General features: G+C 44.9%; 1 long non-coding RNA gene across 1 annotated transcript; it reads left to right on the top strand.

The window, feature by feature from the left end:
* Positions 1-16,465: 16,465 nt before the first annotated feature.
* Positions 16,466-19,670, top strand: LOC144825004 (uncharacterized). The gene is made up of 4 exons (XR_013609234.1): positions 16,466-16,703; positions 16,981-17,078; positions 17,729-17,826; positions 19,592-19,670. It is a non-coding gene; the product is annotated as an uncharacterized LOC144825004 (long non-coding RNA).
* The last annotated feature ends 5,634 nt before the right edge of the window (positions 19,671-25,304 follow it).

Below are 25,304 nucleotides of genomic sequence, written 5' to 3'. Positions count from 1 at the left end.
GGATAATTTGAAGAAACCTGATAGATATCAAGATATTGATACACGTCCATCTCGATCTTTTCAGACTTCCTCGCAGAAATCGGAAAGAAGAGGATGGTCAGAACAAAGGGAAGAGCACTTCAAGTCCAAAGACAAGGAACCTGCTCATCAAAGTAGAAAGTTACAATTTCCAAAGAAGAAGGTAGCCACTATTAAAGTAATCAAACATGCCGAGGATCCTGAGGACACAGCTGAAAAACGGAGAGTGGGCTCAGACAATGCTAGACAGCGTAGCAGAAGTAAGCATAGCTCGCAAGATCCTGATGAATCATCTGGAGACAGTGGACACAAATGAATACATTCAGGTGGAAACTGCAGACACCAGAGTTAGCAAACCTCATAAAATATACGAAATAACATTACGTATAGAGGGAGATAAGACTAGGAAAATAAGGGGTCTATTTTGGGATAATCTCTCCAAAGGCTATGACATCCTTTTAGCTGAAAAAGACTGGCCACCGGAGTTTGTCAGGGAGTGCCCTCATGGCGAAGAAATGATTATGCCTGACTTCTCAAATCACATTCCAATTCATAATAAATATACACTTGCAAGAAAGTGGGCAGTAGCCCAAGCTCCTGCATTATATAAAAACCATGTGGGGTGGGATGAGGACTCTTTTCCTCACAACATCCAGTTAAAATCACAACCAACTGCACAGAGGCAGTACCCAATTAAGCAAGAAGCTAAAAAACAGGTCAGGGAGATCTTAGATCAACTTGAATACCAGGGGGTGATTGAAACATGCACCTCACAAATGAACAATCCTTTGTTTCCTGTCTCCAAACCAGATGATTCATATCGTCTAGTTTTGGGCTACAGACACCTAAACTCATGTTGCAAAACTTTTGCAGTACAAAACTCACACAGTGCAGCACTAATGAATAGCATAGTGCGCAAAAAATACAAAACAACATTAGACATCTCTAATGGATTCTTTTGTCAAAATATAGCACCTGAAAGCAGATATTTGACCGCTTTCTCAATAAATGGCTTGCAGAAAAATTTCTGTCGTTTGCCACAGGGGTTCAATAACAGCCCAGGATTATTCTCAGCGAGAGTAACAGAGTTACTACAAATATATGATGATGAGGCATTATCTTATGTCAATGACATCTATCTAACAGATGATGACTTGAATACTCACTTGAAAAGAGTGAACACCATAATACTTGGGTTCGCAGCAGAGGGTTACAAATTCAACTTCAAGAAGTCAAGAATTGCCCATCTGACTGTCCTGTTTTTAGGATATGAATTATCAAGTGAAGGCAAAAGCCTGGCAGACAATTTCCTAGAGAAATGTGCAGTAATCCAAGCACCAAGAACGCTGAAAAACGTACAATCAATTCTAGGTTTCCTGAATTTCGGTAGAACGTACATTATAAATTATGCAGAGAGGGTTAAACCGCTCTATGACCTAATAAGACCAGATTTTAAAACAATCAATTGGACTCAAAAACACACAGAAATTTTGAGATCATTGCAAACAGATATGTTAACTAAAACAAAATTGCAAACACGTGATAACACACGCAACCTTGTAATTCGGGTCATCCCAGGAAGATGCGGATTCACATACCTGACCTCTAATGAGGGAGAAACGGTACCAATAGCTTACAAATCACATTTGTACACAGAAGCTGAAAAAACATTCAGCATTAAGGAAAACATTGTTCATGCGGTTCAAACAGCTGTAGCAAGAGAAAGAGACCAAGCTGACGGCAGACGGATTACAGTCAGGATAGCAGAATCAGCCTTTGAGGCATTAACAAGCCCATGTAATTTACCTACTATGGCATTAAATCCAAAATGGATACAATGGGAAAGTTCTCTTGCTACAGACAGAGTGAAATACTATTTTGACCCGGAAATAAAAAAATTAAAAAATCTAGAATATGAAAGAGAATACCCTCTGCCAATCGTAATTCTGCCCATACGACAGTACGCCTGTGTAATATATACAGACGGACATGCACAACCCTCGGTTTGGGGAAAACAAGCCTATGACGCCACATGCGAAATTGTTAAATACGTGTGGCGCGGAGATAAATTGAGACCTCTTGTAACTAAAACACATTCAGTGGAAAATAATTCAGAACAACAAACTGAAATAATAGCGTTAAAAATGGCGCTAGATAATGCCGATCGCGAATTCCCGACACTAATAGTGTGCGAATCATATTACTGCATCAAATCATACAATAAAGATTTGCAGAACTGGTTTCAAAACGGTTACAAAGATGACACAGGTGTCACAATAAAGCAAAAATCGCTTTGGGAACAAGTAGTTCTTTTGCAGAAAGAACTACCAAAGACTCACGTGATACATTCATTGAGTCATGAACGTGATGGCGTTCACGTTCCAGGGAATTTATTGGCTGAGACAGCCAAAGCGGAAGCAACTAAATCGGCTCCCGTAGCTACAAAAAAGCGTTCGAAAAAATACATTGACGGGGAGACAATGCTGGCGGTGAAAACGTCATCAAAAGGCGACTGCTCAGCACTACCCATCACCTATCCACTCAATTATACATACATAATTGATGCAAACTCCGTTCCTTTTGCTCAAATCCCTGGAGTGGGGGATAGAGTAATTCCAAACACGAACAGGAGAATATTGTTAATAGCAGACGCACATATGGGTGAGGGTCTTAGACACCTTAAGCTAAAGGATTCTCTGGAAGAATTGCAATCCACATACTGGGGGCCAGGATTGAGCCTGCAACATCACATATTTGCAAAAAACTGTCCAAACTGCAACAGAGATCGCAGTGGCGACCGAGACGGTGTTTTACCATGGCGTTTCGCTCAAGATGGGATTAAACAATAAATATATAAAACCCAGTATGATTAATGCGTCAAATTAACATATAGAGACTATCATCACTTAAAATGTAGACCCCAGCTCTCGGCTGACGTCTGAACTGTTATAAAAAGATTTGCGAGTCTATAATGGCATATACGCAATTGGCATGCTACATTCTGACCATTGCCCTGCTTTTAGCTCTCGAGCTTATGGGGGGGCATGGCCAGCATGGGCATTGCATTGCGGGACTCTTATCACTTCCTTTCTGAGGGAAACGGGATGGTGTAAAGAAAAAACCAAGGCATAGAGCAATCTATAACGGCAAAGGTATTAGGTTCGGGAGCTGGGTGGGTCAAACATTTAATAAGTGTCCAACGTAGTCTTAATAATCTGCCAAGAAATTCTCTGATAGGTCTCAGTCCGTACGAACTATTGTTTGGGACTAGAATGTTAATCCAGGACCTAAATAGTCAAACTTCAGTGGTTAAAGAGAAATGCTTTGATATCAAAGATCGTTTGGCTATTTTACAGGACTTAAATGAAACAAGAAAAGACCTGAGCAACATAAAGTTTAAACAACAGCCAACAACCACTGAAGAGAAACCACCTGTCCCAGCAAGGCCTGTCTGGATTCCAAAAATCGGGGATCTGGTCAGAGAGAAAATAACGGTGAAGAAGGAATTTGGGCCTTCTTACAGAAAGGCAATACCTGTCTTAGCTATCAACGGAACAAGATCAGTTGTACTACCGCCCCTTGCTGGTAAAAAGGAGAACCGAGTCGTATCCATCGACCTGGTTAAACCACAATCATGTGGCCGATAATAAGTAGTAGGCCAAGTGGACTCCCAAGAAATAGCAGAACACCAAAGTTTGCTACAAACATAGAGGTTCAAACTGAGAGACTAATCACATTTGATAAACCTACAGTGAATCAACAAGGACTATGCAACAAAGCCATGGAACTTAAACCTCTTGAAACCCAAATCCAAATCTTACATCAAGAAACACCAGTCTACAATGATGTAACCACAGACTATGCTAATGAAACAAAGAAAATTCCCAAAACAAAAAGGAATCCAGAAGCAATTGAAACAATTGACAGAACTGCATCAGGCTATTTCATCAACTTCGATGATTTTTCTGAGGATCCGAGCGAACCTGAGGAACTGCCGACACCATCAAAGACTTTTAAAGACAAAGCAAAAGAACTCTTTCATCAACTACAAGAAACCTATCTGATTTCTCCATGGATTGAATTTTGGGTGGCACAATTTGTCCTCATACTTTGGCTCATCATGGTACTATACTTGGGACATTTCATTGAGGGAAAATATGTTACAATGGACACAGCAAGTCAGAAAATCAACTTGGTCCTGAAACCACACAAGTCTTCATACATCGAGAAAAGAGAACTTTCTTCAGTAAACTTCACAGCCAATCCTATACCCGGTGGGGTAGCATGGGACAAAACTGATTTTGAAATCTATGGCCCGGTCGAGCTCTTGAAGTATCCTCATCAATTTAAGGTTTCATTAAGTGACTTTGTAAAACCAAGCACATTCGCTGATGATTGGGATTTTGAAAGTATTAATGGTATGATGTCAGACCTAGTTATGTCAGCTAAATTTACAGAACATGATTATTTACAGGGTTCATCTAATTATGACCAGATGTACTGTTACAATCACTATGGTAACCATTATCTGCATAAATCTGCTCAACCTAGAAATGTTTTTAATTATAACCAATGGGAACATTGTGCAACTCCACCAAAAGGCAGTTCGAAAACATTTCCATATTTCTCAGGGTTTAACACAAGTAATGCAGAAACGTTTTACTTCAAACTGTTAAATAAGACAGGAATGAAAACCATGCTTACATATACAAAATTAATCTATTCAGAGACATTTTTTGACAAAATGAATACATTCCGTTTTGATTTCTGGAACAATAACATTGAAACGAAAACAATCTGGGGTACAAGAGATTGGCAGGTCAAAGGTATAGAATCATTGTTTAGAGCCTGCATGATCCCAGAATAAATTATATTATTGAATGACACAATTCAACAGACAACCTGTTTTGGCCTAGCCAAAATTAAAGACTTAAACAAACCGTCTATTCCAAAACCAACACCTGACAGTATTAACACTACAGATGATGAGATAGACGTATCCCATATTTTAAACCAAAACAGAACACATCCTGATTGGAAAAAATGGTTTATCTGGCCCACAGACACAAATAACTGTCAAGATAGATTCCTGAACAAAAAACAGGGGTTCACAATAACCAGGCCAGACCCTAGATACTCCCAGCGACAACATCCAGGGATTGTAGCTACATACAGTGTAGGAAAACTCTGCCTCGAATGGCTACGAACATCCACACTGGCAGAAATTAAGCAACACTTGACTTTACTTAAAGAAGGTGCTGACTTGCGTGATTTCATTATGGGACCACGCAAACAGCGTCAAAAACGTTTCATAGCGGCCTCTATATATGCAGCTTACAACGAAGCTTGGAAAGTAACTCAAATTGAAACAGCAGAGAAAATACGGGAAATTGACCGTGTTAATTTGGAAAAATCACTTCCTGTTGTGGACAATGGGTTAATGACTCTGTCTTCCAGAATATATTCACTGGACAGTATTGTATCATCTGCAATCGATATAATAGAGCAAGACTTACTGCTGTTACAACACGGTCAGTCCCAATTGCGTTCTATTGTACTGCTTGGCTGGACGTTACAAAATCTGCGTTCAGGCTACGTGCCTTGGCGTTTAATCAACACAACATCATTATTCGGTATCTTTAACCTTACTGATACACAAATCAGCTTGGCACAAAAGGGTGCAGAGTATACAGTTCTGAGCATTGAAAAACTTGAGAGATTACCATTGACAATGTCAGAACGACCTGTCATTGAATGGATAATACATGGAATCATAACTATTCCGATAACGACTTTCCAATTTCGATACTGCCAGAAATATATACAGGCAGGCCAGTATGAAAGGTTGGGTAAAGGATACATTAAGTCAACATGGAACTTACCTTATACACACACATGTTATAGTAATACAGGACAGAGTGTATTTCTTAGTGGTAATAATTGTGAAAAATCACTAAGTGGTATACTTCTATGTCAGGGTATAAGTTTACAAGGGGCATGTGAAGGGGCTTCAAATAACCTTTCATGTCACCAGCTCGGCACACCTGCAACAAAAATAGAACCATTCTTTAGAAGACTTTCTAACGGGAGTTACATTCTAATTGTAGATCACAGATGTTGTGGCTTACTGCCAGGAAAACCTTATCTAGTAAGCGTGAGCTCCATGGTCACTTGCTGTGAGCGAGTATTGTTTCCGAATGACACTCCAGACAGGGAGGGAAAAATTTGGCCCAGTTTGAAAATCTCTTCTATTCAAATTGATACTTTAAGCAGAATGAAGACTGTGCTCCTACAGACGCCAGTTCACTTGACGTCATCAAAAGAAACGTATGATCTCCAAGTTGCAAGGACAACGGGAGAGATACATGCATTGTTATCAACAAATTGCCCTCTGCACTTCGCAGAAATACTAAGCGAAATCTTAAATATTTCTGATACAAATGGTATCGCGAGTGTATTTAAGTCCGTTTTTTCGGGACTGTTAACCCCATTCAAAGCAGTCCTGGGTATATTTCCCGATTTCGTCCATTCTGTCTTTGGCGGACTTCCACTCCTGTTGGGACTCGTAGCAGGCATCTTATTTTTGCTACTCCTGCTTCGTTATGGCAAGCCATGGCACAGACAAGACTCCAGCAACAATGGAAGAAACGATCCTAGCTATACGCTATCGGGACCGCATAACTAACGTCCTTGGATTAGCCTGGCTAAGAGATCTGAATATGACCTGGTTTCTTTCATTCAGACCCATATGGCAGAATTGTGTCTTACCTGTATTGAGATGCATGCTATGCGGCGAGGAATGCGTGTTGGACACATGTCTTACACTGCAATCAGAAGTACCATTGGATGCAGATACTTTGTTGGGTCCAGTAAAGGCTCATGCATTGTGCTGTCCCCAGCGGCTACCTATCCTGATGACGGCATTCGTGGAGACTTCACCACTACGATTGAAGGGTAGTGAAGTACAGGATGAAAGCAGCATCAACCAGGTACGGCCTTCTGTAAGCAATGCTGATAAAAAACATCACTGAAAGCGAACATGCGCACGACTGCATGGTAGCGACATTTTCCAACTTGGTCGAACTTTCACCTGAGGCAGTAAACTGTTTTTTTGAAAATCTGTCTGAAATGATGTTTTCACCAGAACAGAGAGAGTGACTATAAGCAAACGTGCACACAGCGTTCCCTGAACTCTGAATTTGGCCTTCGGTTTTAAAAACAAAGCTACTGACAATTTTTTCCTTCTTCCCCTGAAAACGAAAACTTTTTTCCCAAATCCAAAATATTTACTTTTTGGCACTTATCTTCTGCTTAAAGTAGAACTCTTCTTAGAGAACAGAGCTTCTATTTTTAGGAACTCTAGAGAAAATACATTACCTCAGCCTCTAGCCTATTTACAAGTAATTGTGTTTATATGTGATGGAGTGGTCTCGCACTTTTTTCTTCTGTATTAAGAGCCATTTCATGTGTTATTTTCGCAAATCATTCATGCTGAGATAAATTGTGCATCCCTTTTTTGAATGATTACACTGCTTGAATGCATACAGTACCTATACTCATTTTCGTGTATTTCGAATATGCCTATTTTCAAATGCAAAAAATTTATTTTGGGGTGGTTCGGTATACACATGCACTATTAGTTATGTTTACTATTGATTAGGTTAGTAAATATGGACATGAATTAGTGGAGTGGGTGTAGTGTGTTTATCTAGGGACCTGTATCGATACTCCAATTTCTGACCCTTGTCCGGTTATAAATCACTAATATCCATACAACGGCACAGAAACCAGTTTCATAAATTTGTCATAGCGCATGCTGTCACATTAAGCAAGCACTATTCCTCCAGCCCCCTAGAAAGCACACCGAGTTCTCTAAACAAACCAAGCCTCCAGCAAACCTGGGAAATCCCCGCTGCTATTGTTTTGATTTTGTTCGAGAACTCCTGTAAAGAATGTAAGAACGACCAGTTCTTAATTGACGTCTTATGTCCATCCTTACGTCAAACCCGGCACCTCTCAGGCATAAATATACCGACACTGCCCTAAGTAAGGACACGGTGGTGATGAGCTTGGAGCAGCGACAACTTGCCGGAGAGCCCAGCTGATGCGAGAGCCCACGGAGGCTGCCCCTCCCCTTTTTGACGCGCTGAGGAAAAACACTGCCTTTCCTCTTGCCGAGGAATCCAGCCTCCAGCGTTTCCAGCTTGCCCTCGCGGGTAACTGGGATACCGAGTCCTGAGAAAGAGATACCAGCCCTCCTGCCTTCTAAATCCCAGGTACTGAACTGACTAACCCCTTACAGAGAATTCTTGAGTCAGACTCTTGGCAAAACAAACTTAACTTAAACTGCTACTTACTTACTCCCTCCCATGTATTAGACTTAGGTCAGGTACACCGGGGTAGGCGTAGTTAGAAGCACCAGTTGAGTACGATTAGTCAATGTATATATGTATGTATATCTTTTATCCATTTTAAAGTAACATATGGCTAAGAAACCATATCAATGCTTTTACAGTATTATTTTATAATCCTGCTTTTACTGTATGCATTTTACTTAACCATCAGTATTACAATTGTAGCGATTCATTTCTCTTGTATGAGAAAAGAGACTGATCAATAAATAACACCTTTTATTGAAAACGCCAGTCTCTTCTTTTCTCTACAATCTGGTGAAACTAAGTATGCACGTATTGACTGAGTAAAATAGCTGTCTTTTGTTTTCACACGACTCTAGAGATATACTCTTGATCAGGGAGAGCAAAGTTGTCATGTTCTATGGTTGTCAGAAACTAAATCCCTTCTTGTCTATCCAGGGAGGTTAAAATCCTCCTCGCCTATTCGAGAAAGTTTCTAGTGAACTCTGAGCTAGCTGGCACACAAAACTTAAGTCTAATATCGTCAGTAAAAGACCTAGTTAACCTCAGTCCTACGTCTACACTACTGAAGATATTATTCCAATGCGCAGAGCCTATTGGGAATATAGGAACTACACTACAGTCTGATGGTGTTCGTGTGCCTCTATCACAAAAACTGCCCTATCGCCTCTTGCTGATAGGCCATTTCTTATATGTTTCATAGTGATGGCTTTCCTTAAAGTTTCTTGGATGATTATAGCATCCGGGTCGGTCTCTTGGAAACCTGTTATGTAAAAAGCTGCTGGATTTAATTCACCTCCACCGGTTGCGTTGTTGTCGCCGTTAACCGACATTGTTTAATGAAAATTACAGAGCAAGTTTCAAGTAAACAAAGATAAGGTGCACAATATTTTGGAACACTGTATCCTTCAATGTTGAACAAACCAAAACTAATACATAGGATTTTCGTCGTAATCAGCTATGGCGAATATTTTATCATTAGTGCCTTCCCAAATGTTAGGCGCAATGTAGTGTAGTTCCTATATTCCCAATAGACTCTGCGCATTGGAATAATATATCCTATAGATTAGACGTAGGACTGAGGTCTACTAGGTCTCTATCAAATATACTAAACTTAATAGTAAGTGCCAAATAGCTCAGAGGTCACTAGAAACTTTCTCGAATTCACAAGAAGGGATTAGTTTCTGATAACCGCATAAACATGACAACTTTGTTTGTCAAGAATAAGAATATATCTCTAGAGTCGCGGAAACAATAGATAAGTATTTCACTCAGTCAATTGTGCATGCTTTGTTTCAATAGAGTTTGTAGAGAAATATAGAGGTTTATTAAACAGTTTTCTTTCTCCTGAAAGAGAAGTGAACTGCTATAATGGTTAAGCAGACTGCAAAGTATAATGCGTACAGCAAGAATAGTATAATAAAATAATACTGTAAAAGCATTGTATGGTTTCTAAGCCATACACAAATACATACATAAATAACATTGACTAAAAATACTCAACTCATGCTTCTAAATATGCCTACCCCAATGTACCTAACCTAAGTCTAGTATGCGGCAAGAAGTAAGTATTGTGTAGCATAGGTTTAGTTGTTTTTGCCAAGAATCTACCAAAGGTTTCTCTAGGTTCTAATCAGCTCCATACCTTGGTTTAGAATAAAGGAGGTCTGGTATCTCTGTCTTAGGACTTGATTTCCCAACACCCCACAAGGGGAGCTTGGAAACACTGGAGCTGGATTCTCGGCAAGAGAAAGGTAGCCTCTTGATCAGTGTGTCAGCTGGAGGATCGGCTTCCTTTGGCACTTGCTGTAGCGAGCTGCTTCGGGCAAGTAGATAGTCGAACTGCTCCGAACCACCGTAGTTTGCTATAGCAAGTGAAGATATATTTATACCTTGAAGGTGTTTAGGAATGCCACAGATTGACGTAAAGTACATGAGTTCTTGGACAAATCATTATTCAAGCTCGGGGAACTTCCCTAACTGCTTAAGCCGATTTTCCAAGAAATCGTTGTGACGTTTGGTATGGGTGAAAGTAGCCATGCATGTATTCGGTCTGCATGGGCTATGCCTAAATAACAGTTTGATTTCTATGCCTCTATACGGGCAATGTGAATTGTACCTATATAAGGGCATGAATCGGGAAAATTCACTTGGAGCTCTAAACGCCACACAACAAATGAGGAGAAAAGCTCCTGGGGCAGCTCAATAGTGTTGAAGAATCACCATGTGGCCATAGGTGGATACTGCACCCATTTAAAGGAAACATTGCAGAAAGGAACGGTCCACAGTGCTGGGAAGGCTGCCTTGGCCCACAATGTAAGTGGTGGCAGCATCAAGTGGCATGAACCAGTAAGAAAAGGAACTCTACTGCAGAAAGAGACCATCCAAAGTGAGTCACACACCCCGGTCGGCTGCCAAGTGTTTTGAAGGGGAGAGACTGTGATCCTGTGTTGAGAGAGAACCCCAATGTAGCCAAAAGCTCCCTCGCCAAGAAAACTACCAATAGGTCATTAAAGCAAACTGGGTGAAACCAAAGGCAAAGCTCAAGAAGAAGAATGGAAGTAGAGCAGCAGAACTGGTGTTCACCCATGCAAGGCCCTGCTCATCAGCCTGTATGTACTTCCTGGTAAGCATGGGCGTAAAATCCGTTACGCTCGCGGATTTTTCGTATTTTCGGAGAATCCGCAATCCGCGAACTCTCGCGGATGTGGCGAGAATACGCAAATCCGCGCGAAGCGGATTTTTTGCTTGTGTTCGCACTGCTCGCGGTCCGCGGCGCGGGCAGCAACAATCTCGCACTCGCGAAAGTACAAAAATTACAAGGGGAGGGGTAAAGGAAGTGGCCCAGTCTCCAACTTCCTGTTCCTGTCCAGCAAGCTCTTCCCATAGGGGTGGGTGAAGGAAGTGCCCCAGTCTCCAACTTCCTGTTCCTGTCCAGCAAGCTCCTCCCATTGCTTATTCCATTTCCTGGCCACTTTGATTTCGATCTTGACTGGGAAGGATTACTTTTTGTGGTTGCTGCTGGATATTTGGATTTGAGGCCTTTTGGATTACTTTTGGATTCGAAATTTGATTTGACAAAGAAGTAAGTTGATGGTGTTTGTTTGTGGTGATTTTTGTGTGTGTTGCTTTTTTTTCGACTTTTTTTTGGGGGGAAAATCTGCAAGTTCGCGAGCTGAGGATGTTTTTGCTTGTGTTCGCACTGCTCGTGTCCCGCGCAGCAACAATCTCGCACTCGCGAAATTGTAAAAATTACAATTCTGCACATGAATTGAAAACCACCAGGCTTAGTTATGGGTGCATGCATGATACAACTGTTTTGTTGAATTTTTTTTTAACATGATTCTGGCCAGGGCATGGATGGCATTGGATTGTGGTGATTTTTGTGTGTTTTACGACTTTTTGAGGTGGTGTTGGGGGCTTGCTATGTGGGTGGGGGCCATTTTATTGCCTGGTCCCGTGTGGGTGGGGGTCTAGGGGCCATTTTTAAGCCAGTTTGTGTGCTTTGTGCCATAGGCCTGCACCCAGTGTGCTCTGATGTCATCCATTATGCCCAGGGGACCCAGAATCTGTCTGTTCGCGGATTTTGCTGGTTTTTCGCCACGTTCGCGCCGTGAAGCAACAATCTCGCACTCGCGAAATTGTAAAAATTGCAATTTTGCACCGGAAAACCATCAGCAGGCAGCATAAGCCTTCTGAAACTTGATGGATGGCATTGGATTGTGGTGATTTGATTTGTGTTGTGTTTTTTTGACTTTTTGGAGTAGGGGTTGGGGGCTGGCTATGTTGGTGGTGGCCATTTTGAGGCATGGTCCTGGCCATGTGGATGGGGGTCAAGCGGCCATTTTGAAGGCAGGCAGTGAGCTTTGAGACATAGGCCTGCACCCATTGTGCCTTGCTTTCACCCATTGTGCCCAGGCGGAGTCAGGGGTACATGAAAGTACAACCCTCTCTGTGTGTGCTCTCTTGGATCAATGTTAAATTCCTGTTTCCCAAAAATTTAGCAAATCCTAATTTTGACATTTCCATATTGTGTGGTGTGCACTGTGCACGTGTGTATTCATAAATGCCTACTTGCAAACTGTTTATTGAAGCGCTACATAAGCAACATATATTTACTGATGTTCCTCTGTCTTCGTTTGCTTTTAGGTGCACAAAACTCTGCATCATCGTTGAGCATCAGTGCCAGGAAGAAGTCCTGCTGCGGCCTGTTGTTCCGACATCTGAAGAAGATGGCTCCAAAAAGAGGTGCCCGTAGGTCCTCTTGCAAGAAAGATGTCTCTACTAAGGAGAAGAAGAAGCAAGTGGCACCCCTTACCAAGGAGACTGGTGGCTCAACCAATACATTTTTTGGGGAAAAACAACAAAAAAAACAAAGGCCCACCATGAGTGCTGCACATGTAGCCTGTTTACTTGTTGAATCACCAACGACCAGTGATGTTGGTTCATCGCAAGAAAGTAGCAGCACACCATCAACACAGGTTGTAACTCATCTCACAAGTACTATTCAACAACCAAAGCCGCAACAACAACTGCATGGGCTACTAGTACAAGCAGAAGTACATGCGCAAGGAGCTGTCCGAGAAGGAGCTGTCCGAGAAGGAGCTGGCTGTGAAGGAGCTGGCCAAGAAGGAGCTGGCCAAGAAGGAGCTGGCCAAGAAGGAGCTGGCCGAGAAGGAGAAGGCCGAGAAGGAGAAGGCCGAGAAGGAGAAGGAGAAGGCCGAGAAGGAGAAGGAGAAGGCCGAGAAGGAGAAGGCCGAGAAGGAGAAGGCCGAGAAGGAGAAGACCGAGAAGGAGAGGTCCATGGAGACTTGCAAGTAGAGGTCAGTGAAGATGCCCATGTAGCGGCGCATGGAGCGGTGCAAGTGCCCACAATGGTTGTTCTTCCAGAAGTAGGGGCACAGGAGGAAATTGACTTTGGAGCCGGGGTATCATGTCAGGAAGACGAAGCCACTCCTCCTGATGATTCATTTTCTCCCAGCTCCCCAGCAAGGAAAAGATCAAGGAGGGTGTGTAGAAGTTCCTCTTCAAGCCCCGCTCCATCAGATGATGATCTGGATCTAGATTGGCAACCATCTCCGACGTCTGAGAGGGAGGCACACCATGAGCTGCGAAAGGTATCAAATGTTAAAAGGAAGGGCCCCGGAAAGCTCATACTTATGGATCCGAACGTCGGACTTGATGAAGTGGTTCATTCTGATGTTGATGAACAGGATGACAGCAATGACCTAGTCATCACACACGTCATTCCAGCCACACCGGCCATGCAGCAGACAGACATTTATACCCTATCCCGACGTCATGCTGAGCGTGACCCTGGCGACGTGGCACTGGTAGCACCACCAACGCAGTCAAGTAGTACAACAAGTTCAACAAAACCTACAGCTCCCATATTTTCTCCCCAGAGGGGGACTCCATCCAGCTTGACTCCCTCAAGTAAGGTTGCTGCAATAATTGCACAACCCAGTAGATGTCTGCAAGGCTCATCCACCACTGCTTCATCTGGCATTGGCAGCAGTATCACCTCGTGCGGCAAAACCAGAACTTTCCAGTCCCCAGTTTGGAACTTTTTAGTGTCCATGAAAAGTATGATAACATAGCCGTTTGTTGCATTTGTAAGACTAGCGTTAGCCGTGGTAAGACTGGTACCAACTATGGAACCGGAGGCCAGATAGGTCATCTTGAAAGAAAGCACGCTGTCGAATGGTTTCCGCACCTAGCAAACGTCAAGGGAAAGCGATCCCAAAGGGCAAGTGGCCAAAATATACCCATACTAGGTGTTTCATCTGAAGATGACGGGGAGGTAGAAGAAGCGTCAGACATGTGTCCGGTTGCACCCAGTACCCCTGGCAGCACCACACCCTCCGGAACACATAGGAGGCACACTGAGAGTCTGGGAGACACACCAATGCGGAAAATGTCAACAATGATCAGAAGTGGGTCGAAGAAGGCATCAGCATCATCCCATAAATTTGTCCAGCGCACCATTTCAGCCATGTTCTCCTCAGATGTGCAATTTCAGCGCAACCACCCAACTGTACGCCTGTATAACACTAAGCTGGCTAAAATGCTAGCGGTGGACCTTCTCCCTTTTTCGTTTGTCGAAGGTGTGGGTTTCCTTGAACTCGTGGCAACACTGGCCCCTAAATGGAAGGTTCCTAGCCGGTTCTATTTTGCCAGGGTTGCTGTTCCAGCACTACATAAAGAGGTGCTTGAGTTGGTGGGGCAGCTTTGCAGAAGAGTGCTGTTCACACTATACACCTGACAACAGACATGTGGACCAGTTGCCAAGCCCTTGATTACATGTGCATCACTGCACACTGGGTCTCTTTTTCAGGAGTCATAAAACAGATAAATGCAGGTGGTGACTTGGTCGAGATTTTTAAGGGTGCTCGTAAACATGCAACATTAGCCATGTTTGGCATGGAGAAAAGTCATACTGCAGTCAACATTTTGGCTGACTTTAACAAAAAGGTCTCGCAATGGCTGCCCCCAAGAAAATGCAAGGTTGGTTATGTTTCTACTGATAATGGCAGCAATGTAGTTAAGGCCGTGGAGGACGGTTTCTATTTCAGAGTGCCGTGTTTGGCGCACTGTATCAACCTTGTTGTGCAAAATTTTTTGAAAAAAGAACTTGCAGTCGACAAAACACTGACCATCTGCAGAAGAATATGCACACATTTCAACCATTCTTTTAAGGCCCGGAAGGAGCTGAGGCGCAAGCAAAATGAACGTAGAATGCCAGTGAAAGCACTTATCCAGGAGGTGGCAACACGTTGGAACTCAACCTTCTACATGCTTGAGCGTCTGCATGAGCTGTTTCCAGTAGTCAATGAGTATTTCTACAACCTGGGTGGTGATACAACAGAAATGATGCTAGCGGTGGAGCAATGGCAGCTAGTTAAAAGCCTGACAGACATGCTTCGTCCTTTTGAGGTCTTCACGCGTGACGTCAGCAGGGAGGACTGTTCTTTGAGCAAAGCTATCCCATTGTTGCTGAAGCTCGAGCACCAAGTCAAGGTGGTGTCTTCACAATTAAAGGACGTTGGAAAGAACGAAGCACATGAGTTGGCGCAGAGATTATTACAACGCCTAGTTAGCAATGAACGGCTTGTAAAAATCAAGAAACAACAGCACTACATTTGTGCTACTATTCTGGATCCACGTTACAAAAAGCCATTGTTTGGCAAAGTAATAATTCCTTTTGAAACATCGGATGTTACAGAGTACAAAGGTTGGCTAGCTCAGTCAGCCATTCGTTTTGAAAGAGAGCGGAAGGAAACTGTACGAGAAGACAGTACTACTAGTGAATCAGCAGACCATCAGGCGTCCCAAAAAAGCACTTCTGCATCTGTGCCTGTGGCAGAAGTGAGTGTCTTTTCCTCTGAGCCGTTAACCACACCAGCAACCGTATCATCTGAACCAGGCCCAGGCGATATGTCTGAAGCGGGTTGGCTAACTCAGCTAGGGTTTCCTTGTCCTAGAAAGGACACAGAAGTGCAAAGTACAGGAATCCGGGAGGACATTCTTTCAATGGTGCAGGCCTATCTGGATGACTCAACAGAGGTCAATATTACTGAGGACCCATTGGCGTATTGGCATGGGAAAAGAAAAATATGGCGAGAGCTCACCAACCTGGCTATCAATTACTTGTCTTGCCCACTCGCAAGCGTGTCTTCAGAACGTGTTTTTAGTTCTGCTGGTGGCATTGTGACTTCCAAAAGGTCCCGCCTCTTGCCCGCAAATGTGGAGCGGCTCACCTTGATAAAGATGAACCAGCACTTCATGCCACCAGATTACAGAGTATGAGAATCCACGCAGGAAGAAGACACCGACCTACCTGAGGAAAGTTCTCCTCAGTTACTAGAAGTAACCCCGACTGATGATTTAGCAGAGTATGAGGACGAGTTCTGCTTCCCTGACAGCGAGTTCTGAAAATTAGTCAATCATTAATTAATTGTAAATTTAGTCCTCCTTATTCATTTTTATTCCTGTGTGTCTGTCTTTCTTTAGCAAGTGCTTCATCACATTCCCAACAAAACTGTAATCAACCAATAAAACAACAAGCCCATCAACAGAACTGTCTTGATTTTGATGCCGCAGCATTCCTCAGGTTCACAACAGTTAGTTGACAAGAACTCAGTCCTGGTCGTCTATCCTGAGTCCTCCTCCTCCAGACTCACCCTATCCATTACCCATAATGCTGATGCCTGGATTCTGCACAATGAAGAAACTTACGTTGACGAGTCCCCTAACGCCTTAGGACACTGTGAATTCCAGGTGGAGCCAGCCCTCAAACACAAATTACAGGTAAGATAAGCGTTTGGATGGGAGGTAGTATAATGGAGTGTTCGGAGAGGCGAGAGAGTGACAGTGGTACTGGTAGTAAAGTCCTAGGGCTCTTGAATTAACAAACTCTGTGACAGGCATTTACTTTGGAAAACATTTGGCCTATTGCACGTGAACGTTTAGGCGTTATTATTGCTCGCTTGCCTGTCTTAGGGGTGCTGTCTGTGGGGCTTCTAGGTTTTTGTGGTGTGTGAGCACCGCTGCCACATTTCTAATGTTGATTGCTTTTGTTTTGCAGAAAATCCACGCCGGGAAACTCCAGTTGTGGCCCTGCTGCAGAACGCCTTAGGACTCTGTGAATTCCAGGTGGAGCCAGCCCTCAAACACAAATTACAGGTAAGATAAGCGTTTGGATGGGAGGTAGTATAATGGAGTGTTCGGAGAGGCGAGAGAGTGACAGTGGTACTGGTAGTAAAGTCCTAGGGCTCTTGAATTAACAAACTCTGTGACAGGCATTTACTTTGGAAAACATTTGGCCTATTGCACGTGAACGTTTAGGCGTTATTATTGCTCGCTTGCCTGTCTTAGGGGTGCTGTCTGTGGGGCTTCTAGGTTTTTGTGGTGTGTGAGCACCGCTGCCACATTTCTAATGTTGATTGCTTTTGTTTTGCAGAAAATCCACGCCGGGAAACTCCAGTTGTGGCCCTGCTGCAGAACGCCCTAGGACTGTGAATTCCAGGTGGAGCCAGCCCTCAAACACAAATTACAGGTAAGATAAGCGTTTGGATGGGAGGTAGTATAATGGAGTGTTCGGAGAGGCGAGAGAGTGACAGTGGTACTGGTAGTAAAGTCCTAGGGCTCTTGAATTAACAAACTCTGTGACAGGCATTTACTTTGGAAAACATTTGGCCTATTGCACGTGAACGTTTAGGCGTTATTATTGCTCGCTTGCCTGTCTTAGGGGTGCTGTCTGTGGGGCTTCTAGGTTTTTGTGGTGTGTGAGCACCGCTGCCACATTTCTAATGTTGATTGCTTTTGTTTTGCAGAAAATCCACGCCGGGAAACTCCAGTTGTGGCCCTGCTGCAGAACGCCTTAGGACTCTGTGAATTCCAGGTGGAGCCAGCCCTCAAACACAAATTACAGGTAAGATAAGCGTTTGGATGGGAGGTAAAATAATGGAGTGTTCGGAGAGGTGAGAGAGTGACAGTGGTACTAGTAGTAAAGTCCTAGGGCTCTTGAATTAACAAACTCTGTGACAGGCATTTACTTTGGAAAACATTTGGCCTATTGCACGTGAACCAACACGATGACAGTGTTCAGTTAAATGAACTTACTGCAAAACCACCACCCACCAAGCTCAAAAGTAGTAAAAAACCAGGTATGCTCAGATAAAGTTTGAAAAAGTATATTTATATCCCTAACAAAATAATCTCCCGCAAGACCCTCCCTAACCCCAACAAATAAATAGTCCTTCAAAAGTCCCCAAAAAACTCAACTCCCAATTCCCACCCCCCAAAAGTCTCTAAAAAAGGGGCAAGGGACACTCTAGGGATGCAAGCTGTTAAGTTTGGCCTCCAGGGCATCATGCCTTAGGGCCAGGGCATCATACTTCTCCTGGAGGGTGGCGTGATCTAGGCGGAGGCCCTCCACCACATTCTGATACTCGTTCCATTTCTGGACCTCCGCCTCTAGGTCGGACACTCTGCGGAGTGCACGGCGCAAGCGAGCCTTAACAGTACTGCGAGGTGCAGCTTTTGCTGCTCGGCGGTGGCGTCTTCCAGCACGGCTCCGGTTCGCTGGAGCACCGCGCTTACCGGCAGAACGTGGGGTCACGGAGGAGGATGCAGATGTTGATGCACTGGACTGTGTGTCGTCCCCCTCCAATTCCACCAGCCGCCGATATTGGGCAACAGTTGCTTCCAGCCTCCGTTGCCGGGCCAGTACAGCCAGCATACTCCTCGTCGGTTTTGAGGTTTTAGTATTGCCAACTATATGAAGAAAGAAAGACATAATATGTAACCAATGCTCTTTAAGAATATGATTAACACAAAATAATTCAGCAGGAAGTTGTGCCACAGTACAACTAGCAACTAGCCAGCGCAGTACAAAACTATTCAGGCCAGTATCATGGGCGTCCGCAGGGAGGGGCAAGGGGGGGCGCTTGAACCATTTCCCTTCCCACAACTCACTTGTATCCTTGGTTTGATGCTCTTTCATATGAAAGAGATCTGGCAGAAGCCCAGGCGATATGTCTGTTTCCCTCTCTCTCTCTCTCTCTCTCTCTCTGTCTCCCTCTTTATGTCTCCCTGTGTCTCCCTCTACCTCGCTGTCTCTCTGTCTCTGTCTCCCTCCCTCACCCTCCCTCTGGCTCCCTCCCTCTCTCTCTCTCCTTCTGTCTTCCTCTCTCTCTGTCTCTGCCTCTATCTGTCTGTCGGTCCCAGCCTGCTGTAATTACCATATTGTAATTTGTCACTGGGCCACCACTGGATACACATCATATCCTATCTAAGAGTCAGATAGTACCATGATCCAGCTTACCTGTACTCGCCACCGCCACTGTCTCCTTCCTCACAGTCTGTACTTCTTGGTCCGACTCCTCTAGCGCCGCCTCCTCCCCAGATTGATCCTCGGACTCCGAGTCAATGATCACCACCACATCCGAGCTGGCCCCGCCACCAGATGTTCCACCTACAAAGTTGATTTAAGAATGTTAGATTACACCACTCCACTAGTATTTGGTCTATGAATGAAAAAATGTGAAAACAACAGAAAAATTAATTGACTGTCTACTCTAGTCTAAAGTAAAAATGTCCCTCCTTCCAGGGAAAGCTGTTGTCTTGCTTCATTTTTTTGTCACAATTGTTGAATGCTTGCTTAATTTTAACACACTCCATTTTTCTCTGAACAGACAGAAACTGGACTTCTAAGGACAAGAGCAACATCAACTTCAAACCAGGTGAAAGCTCGGCTCGACCACAAGAAATGTGTTCCATTACTCATCAATTCAGCACCAAGCACTTTTCCATTTCCAACTAACTTTATTTTAATATATGTGTTTACTTAAACTTTTAATAAAGCTTTTAAACTTGAATAGACTCTGTGGTTTTTAGTCCTCCAGACTAGAGTGACTGAGCGAAAAGGTTTGCAATTTTTGCAAGGAGGAGTCCGTGCCGCTGACACTACCAGGTTTATTTATACAGTGTGCCAAACACGCCACTCTGAAATATTATTACTCTGGTCTTTGGTGTCCATAGTTCGGTTTGTGGAGAATTGTCCCTGCAACAGTAGGATTATTGATTTTGCTCCTATCTAAACACTATTTCGAAACAATTAAATTAGGAACGCTTGGACAACATTAGGTCCTCTATATTTAAATGAAAACTTACTGGGGCCAGCAAAGGAGCACTCGCCGCCCTGGCCTGCATCCTCCTCCTTTGGAGCCACTGCATCCGATTTTTCGGTCCGCTTGCCCCTGGGCGGACCTGACGTACAATATGAAAGAAAGAACAGAAAACATTGATGATTGCTGCTTGTCGATGTCCTTGTCAACCAAATCAAACATTTAGAAAGAACAAGAACCAACTATTTCAGTCAAAAAGAGGGCTACAAAGGAAGGACTGCACCTGAGCCTCTACTCTAGGGGCAGATTTACAAGCCCCTTGCAGCTCTTTTGCTCCGTTCTTGCGTCACTTTTGTGACGCAGCGCCACAACAAGAGAGGCGCCATGGTGTGGCGTATATTAACAACGTGACGCATATGGGAGATGCATCCCATTCTAAAGCCCTGCGCCATTAGGGAGCGTTCCAGCGCAAGGGAGGGCGTTCCTGCGCAGGAACGCATGCTAAAAGTGGCTATGGGGAATATATAAAATTTCAATCAGTCATTTAGGACAATGATGCGTCACTGAAACCCTGCGCCTGCATGAAGCAGACTTACGGCTTGACGCAGCATTGCTGGAGCTGCGCCATCGTTGCAACGCAACTCCATCAATAAGCCGCCTTTACGGCACCGATGCGTAACGCTTCGGTGACGTTTTGGGACCATGGTGTGCAGCATTGTAAATACGGCGCACCATGGGTGGTGCTGGCGTGCCGCACACTTTGCAGGGATGCGCAGGTAATTGCTAATCTGACACTTAGGGGCATACTTACGAGTTCTGAGCTGGACACCTCCAGATGTGCACCAGAACAAATGCGTAACGCAAAACTAACCTTGCGTCACGGCAGATGCGCCGCTATTACAATGCGGCAAACCCTGGGGCAAGGGTAGGCAGATGCGTGACGCATCTCGTGACGAAAGAGGGGCGCATCTCTAGAGTCGCGTCGCGGGCGCGATGCAACTATAGCAATGCTCAGGGCTGCCCAATACTCAACATACCGCATCAGTCCTTACGCCTGCTTCAAGCAAGCAGCCATAAAGAATTGACATAGCAGCGTCGCGGAAGTGCCTGCGTTAAATCTTGTAGATTTCACGCAGGCACTTTTGCGAGGCGCACAGCTGCCTGACCGCCACCCCCCCCCCCTTGCGTGGGAACGCACCCATTGTGGCGCAGGCCCAGGCCTTCACGTGGCGCATCTCCTTAGATGGATCACGTTGTACATGACTCGCAGGGATGCGCCACGTTTACGTCGCTGTGCGTCAGGTAAGGCAGCGTAAAAGTGGAACAAGGGGCTTGTAAATCTACCCCTTTGTGTCTAGCATTACGCAGCTCTGTAAAATACACTCATACATTACTCAGCCCAATTAAATGAACACAAAATAGAAAACAAATAAGCAGTGGCACCGCCACAGAGAAGGAGAACAGTGCACCTGAAATGCACAGAAGATTTTGAAATATTAATTTACCTCTCTTATCAATGTAATCAGCAGCATTATTGCTCTTTGTAAAAAAATTAAAGCAAACATTTGCAATATAACACAGTCACACAGAGCAGGAGAAAAAACAGAGTAGTGAGTGATGAAAAAATTGCTACTACTACTCACCAAGCCCGGGGACCTCCACTCCCAGCACGTCTAGCAGGTCACGCTCTCGGTCCAGGATATCGGTCCAGCGGTGGGTGACTTGATTGTAGGTGCGCTGGACCCCTGTGATCTTAAAAAGGGCCCGGCACACCTGCCCCCACCGCTTCCGTCGCTCCTGGCTGTTGGTGTAACCAGCAGCGATCCTGCCGCCTGCCGCGATAGTCCTGGGGAGACGGCGCTGCACATAAAAAACAAATGCGCCCACCTCCTCAGGGCTGAAGATCTCCCGGGGCACCACCATTTCCGCCCTCAAGCGGCCACACGGGAGCCGGGCACGGGCTGTGGCGGCCGTCTTGGGCAGCTTGACTGCTGTCTTCACCATGTTCTGGGCAGGTAAGGAGATAAAATGAAAAAGAATAAGAGTAGAAAAGAAGGAAATAAAAGTTTTAAAAAGTAGTTGAAAAGTAAACAAAAGTAGACTAAAACACAAAAATATAGACCTAGAAAACAAGAGGGATAGAAAAAAAGTTTAATAGATCAAAAAAAAAATAAAACAAGCAAAGGATAGCAGAGATATACAGAGGATAGAAACACCATGCCCAGACACATAGGAATGAATGAAAAACAAGATGGCCGCCCGAACACGTGCGTGTAAGTAAGTTCGCACGCGATTTCTCTCGCGAACTCGTGCGAACTTGTATTCGCAAGGCGCTCATCGCGCGAGATTACAAATAGCGGGCGGAAACGGAAATACGTCACGCAAACAAAATGGCGGCGCCCGTACTCAACCTTGGGGTAACTCGCACGAGTTTGCGTCTTCCACGGTCGAGTTCGCACGACGCCGCGCCTCGTGAATAGGGCGAAATTACCCAAAAACGAGTTTTGCAAAAGCAAAACCAACGAGCAGGTGCAAAAGTTCGAGCTCATCATTTGTAACCATTTCCCTGCATTGCTTCCTGAAGGGGCCCTCCAGAATCCGGTTGCCTACTTGCAACTATTGTGTGACCCTGCTCTGACAGTCACAGAATAGTTACAAGTATGCCATTGCATCCTGTTAAATTTTTTTTACATTGCAACAAAAAGGAAAGGGAGCAGACAAGCAGGTGCCAGCCTTCATTAATGTCAGTTGGGGCAGGGCAGGTGTTGTTGTTTGCAAAACTTAAAGCACTTAGCAGGTGTGCTTTGCTTTGCCTCAATAATGTACACTCACTGGTCAATCAGAGGGTGCTGTGATGACACCGAGGGTGGCATGGGTGTGCCAGCCAGAGGGTGGCATGGGTGAACCAGAGTGCCAGTGTTGACAGGATGGCAGTGCTTTGCTTTGCCCCAATAATGTACACTGGTGAACCAGAGGGTGCTGTGATGACACAGAGGGTAACATGGGTGAGCCAGAGGGTGGCATGGGTGACCAAAGAGAGTGCCAGTGGTAACAGAGGGTGGCAGTGATGAAGAAAGCCTTGCAAACAGGCTGGGCACGTAGAAACAACAAGTTCGCAAAACTGGCGACCCGACAAGTAAGTTCGCAATTTGCGAAATTGTACAAAACCCTCGCGAACTTGCAGAAACCCGTGCGAACACACCCCCCCCAAAAATATGCAAATCCGCGAGAATTCGCGGAATTTGCGGATTTTCGCAATCCGCAAATACGCAAATCCGCAAATTCGCGGATTGCGAATCCGCAAAATACGCCCATGCTTACTTCCTGGGACCTGTGTCGCCTGAGAACGCTGGGTGTGCAGTGGCCTGAGGGAAGAGGCACGTGACAAGGAGAAGAGGTTCCCAAAGAAAAAGTACCTAGCACGCAAGGTGCCAGTAGAGGGGGCCGATGGAGAAAGACTGAGCACTTGGGAGAGGGCTGCCCCAGGAAATCTGACAGAAGGGCAGGAGCCTTGGAGAGAGGGAGAGCCTCCCGAGAACAAGAAGGACAGTTGCATGACAGAGGCCACATGGGTAAGCCAATCCAGCACAGAATGGCCAAAATTGGCCAACTGAACATGTCAGTCTGAGTGATCAACCTTGCCAAGCATGCTTGCAGTAGGGCAAAATTAAGAGTAGCAACAGTGTAAGCCCAAGACACAAGCAGGGTGAAGAAGAGGCGAAGGAAGAATGGTGACCCTCCACCTAGGGAGCAGAACACCACGAAGATCCATAAGGGAAGGGACAGGACCTGTGAGATTTCTATAAGGAGAAAGGAGACCTGTGAGAGATCCACAAGGAGAAGAAAATGAGTCCTAGGAATAGGACGTGACAGGGAGGCACATGTGAAGTGCACAACACATCGAGAGGCTTGGTCAATAGAGGAGAAGAGTGTGACACAATGCCACATTGTGGAAGAGTCAAGGAGAAGAGCATGGCAAGATGTGACAATGCCACGTCATGAAGAAGAAGAAGAAAGCGGAGGAGATTGGCAAGGTGCCATGACAAGAAATAGTGATGAGCAAAAGAGGGTGGCACTAGGCCACAGTACTGCATCGCAAAGAAGAACATGAAAGAAGAGGAGAGAGAAAAGAACACGAGAGACCCGTCACAGAGAAGATCAATGACCATCATCAGTAATTGTCGTTGTTGTCAATAGCGTCATTAGATTCACCCAAGGAGCACATACATCCAGCGTGGAAGACTATATCTGAGAAACACCTGGAGAGTAATAAGATGTACCTCGTGTCATTGGGGGATGGCCACCCATAAACCATCTGTGAGCCCCAGTGAACCTGAGACCTGCTGAAGAGCACATACTCGACTATCTACCCTTGGAATTGCATGAGGCATGGATGTGGCCCTGTTGAGAGTTCCACAGTGACCACTTTGCGTGGCAAAGTGAGGCTCCTCAATGCCCACACAGTCCTGTTGCAATCCAGGGGCAAGGGCCTCAAGGGAATTCTGGTGTGAGATAAAATCCCAGCAAAAGAGAAGAGACTGAAGCAGCTCCACAACAGGTACCTGGAAGCAGTGAGTTCGCGGGTGGAGACAGATTACCCAAATACTATCAGATGAAGGCCCGTGCATCTGAGTCCTGATGGCTGTAGCACACAGACTCTGAGATAACCACCCTTTGTGGCTGCAAGAGCGACTTGCATGTGGTCCTGGTGGCAGTTCCTTAGTGACGCCTTTGCGTGGCCTACAAGAGACCCGCACAGTCACCACAGTCCTGTTTCAGCCCGGCAGAAAGAGCCTCAAGGAAATTCCTGTGGGTGTCCTCACACATGAGGGATGTCTGAAGCTGCCCCACCAGCGGGGACTGGGAAGCATCAAGGCCTCCAAGGAAGACAACCATCCATCAATGTCGTAATCCGTCTTTGTGGGTAGGCCATCCAAGGAGCCTCAGTGGCTTCAAAGAGATATCTGCAGCGGACTCCACCACCATTCCGGATGCACCCCACATTGAACCATGTAAATAGTTTCCAAAACCATGAGAGCAGACTAGTCTGAATGACCTCACTGAGGTGGACTAAACTTCATGGACATGTTGTCGCGAGATCCCGTATTGTCCTGCAGACCGCCTATAGACACTCAGTGGTGTTTTCTTTTGTTGTTTCATTCTTTACCACAGGTTGGAATCGTTGTTTCTTTTCAATAATGTTAGGGAGGGATGTGGTGATCTGCTGGACATGGTCTAGTGTTCCATCCGATGTCCTATGTAACCAGCCACTCCCCAAGGG

This window comes from Lissotriton helveticus, chromosome 3_1 (genome assembly GCF_964261635.1).
Source record: "Lissotriton helveticus chromosome 3_1, aLisHel1.1, whole genome shotgun sequence".
NCBI lineage: Eukaryota > Metazoa > Chordata > Amphibia > Caudata > Salamandridae > Lissotriton > Lissotriton helveticus.
This window is presented reverse-complemented; position numbering and strand designations above follow the sequence as displayed.